Below are 11,846 nucleotides of genomic sequence, written 5' to 3'. Positions count from 1 at the left end.
ACATACAGATCCTAATTCCACTGTGACAAAAGAATATTCCATGGATTGGTGCAAAGCATGGAAGAACAGAGTGGTGAGTACTTGTGGAGTGAGGCTGAACCATATCAGTGTCTGAGGACAAAAGTAACTCTGAAGGCCATATCAATGTGCAGGACCTACTGTTACCTGAGGCTATGTTTATGTTTTTGGCAAATGATACCACTGGGGACCATGTCTGGGTCCAGGATCCTGCTGTAGACACAGACCCTGTTGATATTGCCACGAAACTCCACTCAATTGTCCATTATCTGTGCTCTACCTGAAGTAATGTTGGTGTCCATGGCATGTGTATAGAAGAGGACTGTGTTAATGTCCCTGGCCTGTACTGCCAACAGAGACCATGTTCACCACCAACTACTCTCCATAAACTCTCCTACATCTACCCTTTCCATTCTATTTCCCCAACTTCATGTTCTCTTTATCTTTTTTTTTTTTTTTTTTTTTTTTTTTTTTTTTTTTTTTTAATAACACACTGTCTTTTTTTTTTTTCACTGAATCTTTGATCAGGGTTTTATTCAAATAGTCTCTCTCTCTGTTTGTTCTATGGAATGAAACAGATTTAAACAGCAGGCTTTTTCTCTTCCATGGTAGGTTTTTTGGTTTTTCTCTGCTGGTTTCTTCCCAGCTGCTGGTTTCTTGGTAATTGCAGCCTCTTTTCCCTGCAGTCTTCTTTAACTTCTTGACATCCACGGGCTTCCTTTCTTGCTTGCTCTCTGCAGGCTTCTTGTCTGCTGTCCCTTTCTCTGACTTGGCTGCCAGTGCTGCTGCTGCTGTGCTGCTTCTAGTTTCTTCACGCAGAGTTTGTGATTTCTGACCTGGCAAAGAATGGTATTCCTGCGCATAGTCTTTTTTAAGGGTTCAGCTTCAACATGATTCTCGGGTTCTTTAGAGGATTCTTCTTCAAGACTCTTCTTGCGTGGTGCTCGGAGGGCTCTTTGGATCTCTGGGCTTTTCAAGATTCTGCTAAGGTCTGTGTTCATCATCTTGTGCATGGGAAGGTTATACTTACTCTTGAGGGAAGCGCCTTATGCCCAGTGCCATACAACTCATATAACTTTCGGAAGGCACTCTCAGTCCAAATGCAGAAACGTCCCACATGTCTACCAGGAGCAAGTTTCAAAGTATTCATCTTGCTTACATTGAGCAGAGTAATATCAGGAATGTTTCTGAAGGCCTTGATGATACCATTGTCTTCATTATAGATGATGCAGGGTCGCCTGCACTGGATACATCCCGGGTTTCTCATTTTGCCCTTGCTGGCTCTCATCCTCTGAGAGGCGTAGACATTTATGATGTCATTCCAAACTTCAAGTTTCTTCAGAAGCTTAACAGCCTCCTTGGTTTTCTTGTAACCTTCAACCTTATCTTCATCCACCAAAGGGAATTCAAGAACTTCCTCAATACGATGACCTTTAGACATCACCAAAGCGGGTAAGGCTGAGGCAGCCAGGGCAGAACAGATGGCATAGCGCTTTTGGGTTGTGTTCACTCTGCAGTGCCAACGACGCCAGGTTTTGGTTGGTGCAAACATGCGGCCTCCCCGACACATATTTCCAAAGGCACCCTGACCATAACGGTGGGTCCCACTACCTCGGACTCTGGGAATTCGAGCCACAGCTCTGCCAGTACCCCATGACTCAGCACTGGTCTGATGACCTGCCAATTCACTCATGGCATAGGGCTGTCTGTTGTTTTTCCTCAAGTTCGTGTGAACAAAGTTCACAATATCAAGTCGAATGGGAGCTTTGAACGCAGCTGGCAAAGTGTCATTTTTTGCCATATGACTTTTCAGAGTAGATGGATATGAGGGGACAGGCACAAGCCATGACCGGAGAAGGCCAGGCTAAGTCTTATTTGTATGATCCCTATACTCCATGGCATGGACTCATTCACTAAAACATGGCCACATCCTTAAAGAAAATAGAATTTACATCCCCTAAGATCCAGCATTGTTCATATTTCCTCAGTGAAGAGTCATGTAATTAGCTACATTGTGTAAAAACATCCCAGGGGATGTTTCAAACACAATAGTTTCCTCATTAAGAAATAGGCTCCTTTCACGTGAAAGCTGTTGACTTGATTCCTCTACAATCCTTATCCAAGGAGGATGAGGAAGATGGTCTTCTTGGCTTGTCATGACCAACCTGCAGTAGAGAATCTAATTATCCAGTTGCACCTCCTTTACACAGCACATATTTTAAATGTTAACTGCCATACACTGCTGGATAACTTACATAACCTCTCTACCTCTAGAGATGTCTTCCATCATATCATTATCAGCCATTGAGATGCAACTCTCTTGATTGCTTCACTGGTTAAATATGGCATGAAATGTGAAGTTGACGCTATATAAGTTTAAACCAGGAATTCCTAATGCATGCCTTTAATTTTTCTTTATGCTCTAAGAGCTGGACATTCCAATAGGCCCTGGGAGGAAATGACACTGTCAATTGGCTGAAACATGCTGACAGTTGGTAGCACATGATATGAGAATAACTATTACGAAACAGTTTCCTTCAAGCTTTAAATCTTCCATCTTGGAAGGGAGTTTCTTAAGACTGAAAAAGTTAGAAAAGAGATAAAACATTAGGTTGCTCTACAGGTAGGTGATACATTACATCCTGACAGGAACCTGTTTAAGCTCAGCAAGAAAACAACTCAAAAGCTTTAGGAAGCCCCAAGAAATGTCCAAATTCACAAGATCTCACAGTTATGTTACTGTTTTAATTATGACATGCTAAGTGAGATTTTCTTTCATAGATTTTTCTGTTTCATGATCACTGGGCTTCTTGCATCTGTATGGGTGTGAATTTTCTTAGATTGTAGAAATTTCCTTCTATGATCCGGTTGAAGATATGTTATATGGCAGTGACATGGGATTTTTCTCCCTCACCTATGCCTATAATTCTGAGGTTCAGTCCTCTCATGGTGACCCACATTTTCTGTATGTTCATTTGCTGTGAATTTTTTTTTATTTAAAAATTTTACATTTTATATACCAACCCCAGTTCCCCCTGACTTTATATTATTTTTGGTTGTTGCTTCACTTTTAAATAATTAAAAATCCTTGGTCAGTTTGGTGACATAAACTACAATCATATCCATTTAGAAGGCATTGTTAGTTCAAGTACCACCAAGACTATAGAGGATGTACAGCCTGAACTGAAAAGAAAAAAGACAACAACAAATAAACAAAAAGCATGAAGGCCAGGGCCAAATTCAATGCCCTGGGTCATTCCCAGCACTAAACAAAAATTGTTCTACTAATTCAATGCTGTTTAAGGGTGAGAAAAACTGCATGAGACCAAATGTATGGAAATTTGCAAGTTCAAAATTATAATTCAGTTTTATCATTTCAGATTAAAACTTGAAAATAAAATACAAATTATATAAACAGACAAATCATTTATTTCAGAAAATATAGAGGTTATTAGCATGGTATGATGTGAGAGAGGGTGTGTCTGTAATGTGTATATTATTTCGCAAAATTTGTCCAATAGTGATTTTTTTTAAATTCTCATTCTCAGTTTTGTTACTAAATTCTCTGAAGATAACATGAGAATTTATATTTTAAATAACTGTACTGCCCCCATAACATTTATTTTTAAGATGAAGTAGGAAACATGGCATAACTATCCTCACTCAAGAGATTTATTGGGAAGGAAAAATCCAGAAGGGTGGCTGTCTTTGCTCAATTGAGAGGCAGCAACAAGCTGACAGAATAGAGAGATTATATAGAGTTGGTAGTGGTAAAGCTTTCTAGGATGGTCTGGCATTGGTGGGCTTTTAGTCCTGATTCATGGGTAAACTCAAGAGATTGGTGTCATTTCATGTTCAGGGATTGGCAGGATTTCATGCCCTGGTCCTGAGTCAAGTCAGGATCAGGGTGTTTTTTCTTGGCACAGGTCTCCAGTCAAGTCAGGGGCAGGTTGTTCTTTCCTTAGCCTTTTCTACTCTACAGTAGGCCAAGTCCAACACATACTCCATTTACAATCTCCTGGGACAGGAAAAGAAGCCAGTGCTGCAGAACCAGATCTAGGAGCATGTCATCACCAAGGGAGATTAAAAACCTGAAGGATGGATGAGACAGAAGTCTGGTATTTATGGTGTTTCAGAGACTAGAGGCCTTGATCCAGACCAATGAAATGTGACAATAAGTATATGGATGTAGAGCTATGTGAACAAAAATACATGAGAGTGACATGTTGCAGTTTGCAAAGCCACTGTGACAAAACAATATCTGATGGAGGAATGGGGAGGATGGAGGAACACAGCTGTGAGTATGTTGGGAAGAGAGGCTGAGATGTGTAGTTGTCCATGGCCTGAACTTAACACTGGAGGCTGTATGAGTGTGAATTGCCTATTGCCACCTGAGGCCATGTTTATGTCTCTGGCCCTTGCTGCTTCTAGGAGCCATGTCTGAGCCCAGAGTCCTGTTGTAGTCAGAGGCTGTGTTGATGGCTTGAACTATATTACCATGGAAGTCCACGCAATTATCCATTGTCTGTGTTGCTACCTGATTCTATGTTGCTATACTGATGCACATGTCCTGTGCTTTGGAAAAGGGTTGTGTTGATAACCCTGGTCTATACCATGTTCATTACCCATAACTCTCAAAAAAGTCTCCTAAATCCACCCTCACTTCCATTGTCCAACATCATGTTCTCTACATCTTTTTTAAATAAACCACTACATCTCATTTGTACTGTCCCTGGGAGCATGGTCAATCTACACAGGGACACATCTTTAAAGAAAATGGACCCTCCATAAACAAAATCCTAACAGCTGTCCATACTTCCTCAGTGAGGGGTTGGGCAAATGATTACATTTTGTAAAGATAATAATAAATAAAACCTCTTTTCAGAGTATACTTCAAACTTAATAATTTCTTCATTAAGAAATGGGTTTCTCCAGGATATATCCCTGGTACACGAAAGGACTTTGAGAGCACATTCCCCATGAAAGGATACTCCCATAGCCTAGAGGCAGGAGGGAGGGCCTAGTCCCTACTCCAAATGACTTGACAGATTTTGATGATCTCTCCTGGAAGGCATCACCCTCCCTTTGAGTGGGGGAGGGAGGATAGGATGGAAGGGAGGTTGGTGGCATGGGAGGGAGGGAGAAGGAACTAGGATCAATATGTAAAATAAGAAAAAATTATATATATATATATATATATATATATATATATATATATATTAGAGAGAGAGGGGGGAGAGAAATGGGTTCCTCTCAAGTGAAAGCTGTGGACTTGACTCCTCTTCAACACTAATGCAAAAGGGATGAGGAAGATGGTTTCTTGGCTTGTCATGGCTAACAAGCAATAGAGAGTCCAAAAATCCACTTGCACCACCCTTATAAAACACACGTTTTATATGTCCTCTGCCACACACTGATTTCTAACATCCATAACCTCTCTACCTCTCTGGAAAGTATCTCTTCTCATATCATTGTCAGCCTTGGAGATGTGATTGTCTTGATCATTTGACTGGTGAAATATAACATGATATGTGAAGTCAACAGCAGACCAATTGAAATCAATAATTCCATAATTCATGTTTTTTATTTTTCTGTATTCTGTAAGAACAGCAAATTTCAATACCCTCTGAGGAAATGACACAGTCAAGTCACTGAAACATGCTGACAGTTGGTAGCACATGATATGAGAATAACTGTTAAGTAGTAGTTTATTAAAGAACAAAATCTTCCTTCACAAAAGGAGTTTCAAATATATATATCTTAAATATCAATCCCAGTTCCCTCTTCCTCCCTCCTCCCATGCCCCCGGGTCCTCCTCCCATCCCATGCCCCCCCCCCCCGCCACTCCACAGGGAGGATGATGCCTTCCAAGAGGGATCATCAAAATCTGTCAAGTCATTTGGAGTAGGGACTAGGCCCTCCCTCCTGCCTCTAGGCTATGGTAGTATCCTTCCATGGGGAATGTACTCTCAAAGTCCTTTCGTGCACCAGGGATAGATCTTGGTTTAACTGTCAGAGGTCCCTTAGACTGCCAAGCCTTCTAATTGAGACCCAAGTTAGGGGTTCTGATTCAGTCCAAAGTGGGTTTCCCAGCTATCAGTCTGGGTATCCATGAGCTCCCCGTGTTCAGGTCAGCTGTCTCTGAAGGTTTCTGTACCTTGGTCTTGCCCCCATTTTCTTATCACTCCTCCCTCTCAGCAACTGGATTCCAGGAGTATGGCTCAGTGTTTAGTTATGGGTGTCTGCTTCTGTTTCCATCAGCTACTAGATGAGGGCCCTAGGATAGCACATAAGTTAGTCATTAATCTCATTATCAGAGAAGGAATTTAAGGTAGCCTCTCCATTGTTTCTCAAATTATTAGTTGGAGTCATCCTTACAAGGTCTCTGGACATTTCTCTAGAGTCAGGAAGGGAGTTTCTTAAGACTGGAGATGTTAGAAAGGAGGTAAAACATCAAGTTGCTCTATGGGAAGGTGATACATTACATTATGCAGGAAATCTCTTAGTTATTATTGTTGCTGTTATTTTACATATTTATCCTAGTTCCCTCTCCCTCACATCATCCCATGCATGCCCTCTGACACCCCCGCCCTGTTCCATTCCCCACCCACTCCCCAGGGAGGGTGAGGCCTTCCAGGACAAATAATCAAAATCTGTCAAGTCATTTGGAGTAGGGTCTAGGCCCTCCCTCTTGCCTCTAGGCTACTGGAGTATCCCTCCATGGGAAATGTGCTCCCAAACTCCTGTACTGCACCAGGGATACATCCTGGTTCCACTGTCAGAGGTCACTTAGACTGCGAGGCCTTCTAACTGAGACCCAAGTTCAGGGGTTCTGATTCAATCCAAAGCAGGTTTTGCAGCTATCATTTTTGGGGACCATGAACTCCCTTTGTTCAGGTCAGCTGTCTCTGAAGGTTTCTGTAGCTTGGTCTTGCCCACATTTTCTTATCACTCCTGCCTCTCAGCGAGAATTTTGCTCCCATGGATGAGCAAAACTCTCACTCAATATAGACTGAGAAAACAAGATATTTAGAGACATAGCCACATTTTCACAATACATATCTATAAATCAAGTCCTGGAAGGAAACCTCCAACCCAAGAAAGTCAACTATGCTCACAAAGACAGAGAATAGATAATCCCACTTCATCAGAACCCAAGGATAAAGCAGGGCAAATGTATTCACAATACTAGCACCAACAACAAATCTAAAACCAGCAAGCATTAACAATCAATGGCCCTTACATTCCCTAAACATTAATGGTCTTAACTCTCATACAAAAACACACAGGCTAACATAATGGATAAGAAGATAGAATCTGTCCTTCTGCTGCATACAATAAACACATTTAAGCTTCAAAGATAGACAAAATCTTCAGGGTAAAGGGTTGGAAAAAGATCTTCCAATCAAATGGACCCAAGAAGCAAGCAGGTATGGCTATCGTAATATCTAACAAGTTAGACTTCAAACCAAAATCAACAAAAAGAGATGAAGACAGTCATTTCATATTCATCATAGGAGAAATCCATCAGCACAAAGTCTGAATTCTGAACATCTAACATCTATGCTCCAAATACAAAGGCACCCACATTCGTAAAAGAAGCGCAATTAACATTCAAAGCTCACATAATACCTCACACACTTATAGTGGGAGACTTCAACACACAACTCTCACCCCTAGACAGGACCATCAGTAAGAAACTTAACAAAGAAACAAAAGAACTAACAGAAATTATGTCTCAGTTGGGTTTAACAGACATGTATAGAACATTCCATCCAAAGACAAAAGAATATACCTTCTTCTCTGCTCCACATGGAACCTTCTCTAAAATAGACCACATACTAGGTGACATAACAAACCACAACAGATACAAAAGAATTGGAATAGTCCCCTGTATCTTATCAGACCACCATGCTTAAAAATTGGAATTCAACAACAACACAAATAGCAGAAACCCTACAAACTCATAGAAACTGAACAATGCACAATTTCATCATACCTGGGTCAAAGAAGAAATAAAGAAAGAAATTAAGGACTTCCCAAAATTCAGCGAGAATGAGGACACAACATACCTGAACTTATGGGACACCTTGAAAGCAGTGCTACTAGGGAAGTTCATTATACTAAGTACCCATATGAAGAAAACGGAGGATAGTCATATTAGAGAATTAACAACACAACTGAAAGCCTTAGTACAAAAAGAAGCAAACTCACCTCAGAGAAGTAGACACCCAGGAAATATTCAACTTGAGGGCTAAAATCATTAAAGTAGAAACCATGAAAACAATACAAAAAAATCAATGCAACAAAGAGTTAGTTTTTCAAGAAAATCAACACGATACACAAACCATTACCCAAACTAATGAAAAAAGCAGATAGAGAACATGCAAATTAACAAAATAAGAAACTAAAAGGTGACATAACAAAGGACACAGAAGAAATCCAGACAATGTTCAGGTCATGCTTTGAAAACCTGTACTCCACAAAATTTGAAAATTCAAAGGAAATGGACAAATTTCTGGATAACTATCAATACCAAAATTATATTAAAAACAGACAAACAACTTAAATAGACCCCTAATGAAATAGAAGAAGTCATAAAAAGCCTTCCAACCAATAAAAGCCCAGGGCCAGATGGCTTCAGTACAGAATTCTACCAGACATTCAAGGAAGACCTAATACCAATACTCCTCAAATTTTTCCACACAATAAAAAGCAGAAGGTTCATTACCAAACTCTTTTTATGAGGCCACAATTACATTGATAACCAAGTAACACAAATATACAACAAAGAAAGAAAACTACAGACCAATATCCCTCATGAACACTGAAGCAAAAATACTCAATAAAATACTGGCAAACAGAAACCAAGAATACAGCAGAGAAATCATCCACCATGACCAAGTAGGCTTCATCCCTGGGTTGCAGGATGGTTTAACATATGAAAATATATCAACGTGACCTACCATATAAACAAACTGAAAAATAAAAATCACATGATCATCTCCCTAGATGCTGAAAAAGCCTTTGACAAAATTCAAAGAAAAAAAAGAAACAAAAGAACTAACAGAAGTTATGTCTCAGTTCGCTTTAACAGACATCTATAGAACATTCCATCCTTTATCTTTCATGATAAAGGTCTTGAAGAGATCAGGGATAACAGGAACATACCTAAACATAATAAAATCAACATGCATTAAACAAACAGCCAACATCAAACTGAATGGAAAGCACCTTAAGGCAATTCCTCTAAAATCAGGAACAAGACAAGGTTGCCCTCTCTCTCTCCATATCTCTTCAATATTGTACTTGAAGTTCTATCTAAAGCAATAAGACAACAAAAGGGGATCAAAGGGATAAAAATTGGAAAGGAAGAAGTCAAACTGTCTCTATTTGCAGATGATATGGTAGTTTACATAAGTGACCCAAAAAACTCTACCAGGGAAATCTTACAGATGATAAACCCCATTAGCAAACTAGCAGAATATAAGAATAACTAAAAAAATCAGTAGCCCTACTATATATGGATGATAAAGGGGCTGAGAAAGAAATCAGGGAAACATCACCCTTTAAAATAGCCATAAGCAACATAAAGTATATTGGTGTAATGCTTACCAAACAAGGGAAAGAGCCATGTAATAAGAAATTTGTGTCTTTAAAGAAAGAAATTAAAGATGATACCAGAAAATGGGAAGATTTCCCATGCTCTTGGATATGTAGGATAAACGTAGTAAAAATGGCAATCTTGCCAAAAGGAATCTATAGATTATGGGCAATCTCCATTAAAATCCCAGCACAGTTCTTCACTGACCTTGAAAGGATAATAATCAACTTTATATGGAAAAACAAAAGACCCAGGATAGCCAAAATAACACTATACAATAAAAGAACTTCAGGAGGCATCACCATCCCCGACTTTAAGCTCTACTAAAGAGCTATAGTCCTGAAAATAGCCTGGTATTGGCACAAAAATAGACAAATAGACCAATGGAATCGAATTGAAAATCGTGATATTAACCCACACACCTATGAACACCTGATTTTTGAGAAAACAGCTAAAAGTATGCAATGGGAGGAGGAAAGCACCTTCAACAAATGGTACTGTCACAACTGGATGAAGGTATGTAGAAGACTACAGTAGACCTGTGTCTATTGCCATGCACAAAACTCAGGTCCAAATGGATCAAAGAACTCAACATGAATCCAGCCACACTGAACCTCTCTGAAGAGAAAGTGGGAGGTACCTATTGTTACGAAAAAGTTTTTTCCTGCTGGCCTGGACCCACCGCAGCACAGCCCCAATTAACACATAGACCCGCTGTATTAGATATAATGTAATGCTGTTGGCCAGTTACTTGTTTATTATTGGCTATCTCTGTCTTAAGTATTAACCCATTTTTATTAATCTAAGTATTTCCACGTGGTCTCATCTTACCGGAGAGTGGGGCCAGCGTCTGCTCTCTCCAATCTCTCCATGTTGACTCCTTCCTACTACTTCCTCGAATCCTCCTTGTCTCCTAGTCCCGCCTATCTTGCTTTCCTATTGGCCAACAGTACTTTATTCATTAACCAATATGAGAAACATATTTACAGAATGACATCTCCCATCATCTCCTCTTTTCTGTCTAAAATAAAAAGAAGGGTTTTAACCTTAACATAGCAAAATATATCACAAAACAGTTATCAAGTAAGAATCAGTTAACAATATTTAGTCCATTAAGGTTTAGTAAGATTTAAGAAAATATTCCATCATCTATTCTATCTTTGTGAGTCTAAGGAACTATATGTAACTTATCTTTAATCCTAACTAAGGAAAACTATAACCATAACTATCTGTCTTCAACTCCTTCAAAGACCACAGAAGGATAATATATAAACTCCAGGCAACTCACTGCCTGGTCAGTCACCTGAAGTTCTGTAATCTTCCGTCTTCAGCCCATAGGCCATAGTGTGTCTGGCTGACTCCTCAGCAAAGCAGGAAACTTTAAACTGTCCACTGTATTGGCAGTTTGTCAGTCACTTTTCCCTGTGTCCTGCAGACTGTCTGGCAGACTCTTCCATGAAGCAGGAACTCTGTAGCAATATCCATCTTGTATCAGCAGTCACTTTCCTGTGGGTCCTGCATCTCCAATTTATACAGCATAAATTCAAACAGTCCAGACAAGAGCATTATCTTGTCCAAATGGCTAGTCTTGCCATATTGGAAGTAAACTTTATAACGCGTTTCTTCGATGTCCATTTTCCTTTATAATGCAGGTGGTGTTGCCAGGAGCATTTATGTCTCACTATCAAGAAAAACCATAAACCATTTTAAATGCCATATTCTGTAGGTCTTTGATAGGTTTGAAGAATGCCTATCCATCTCAAATACATGTCTGTATATCTAGAAATCTTAACTAACTTAACTATAAGATCTGACTATCATAGGTAACTATCTATAATCTGTATTGAATTATACATTACATTTCTACACAATACCTAAACAAGAGAAGAAATATACATATCACAAAATTGACCTTAAATTATATCAATAAATGAAAATCCATTCCAAAACAAAGTATTCATATCTATACCATAATCCCCTTTTAACCTTTAAAAAGATTAGTTGTGGTCATTAACCATTTGCAACCAAGCCAATTTAAATGAAAACAAACATTTATAAACATTGGGAATTTGGGCATTGGTCTTTCTAAACTGCTTCCTGCTGGTAGGGGGCGCTGTCATGAGTATCCTAAGAAGACAGAAATCCTTGCTGTAGTCTGCAAGGCTGCCAAGTCCCAACTGTTTTGAATGTTGGATCACCTGTGACTCTGTTTCAGGGGATCTGG

At 39.5% G+C, this 11,846-nt stretch overlaps 1 pseudogene; it reads right to left on the bottom strand.

Annotated features, from left to right (window-relative positions):
• Positions 1 to 598: 598 nt before the first annotated feature.
• On the bottom strand, positions 599 to 1,865 carry LOC127232454 (60S ribosomal protein L4-like; annotated as a pseudogene).
• Between the last annotated feature and the right edge of the window lie 9,981 nt (positions 1,866 to 11,846).

This window comes from Phodopus roborovskii, unplaced genomic scaffold, assembly GCF_943737965.1.
Source record: "Phodopus roborovskii unplaced genomic scaffold, PHOROB, whole genome shotgun sequence".
NCBI lineage: Eukaryota > Metazoa > Chordata > Mammalia > Rodentia > Cricetidae > Phodopus > Phodopus roborovskii.
Note: the sequence above shows the minus strand (reverse complement) of the source record. Positions and strands in the feature narration are given on the sequence as shown.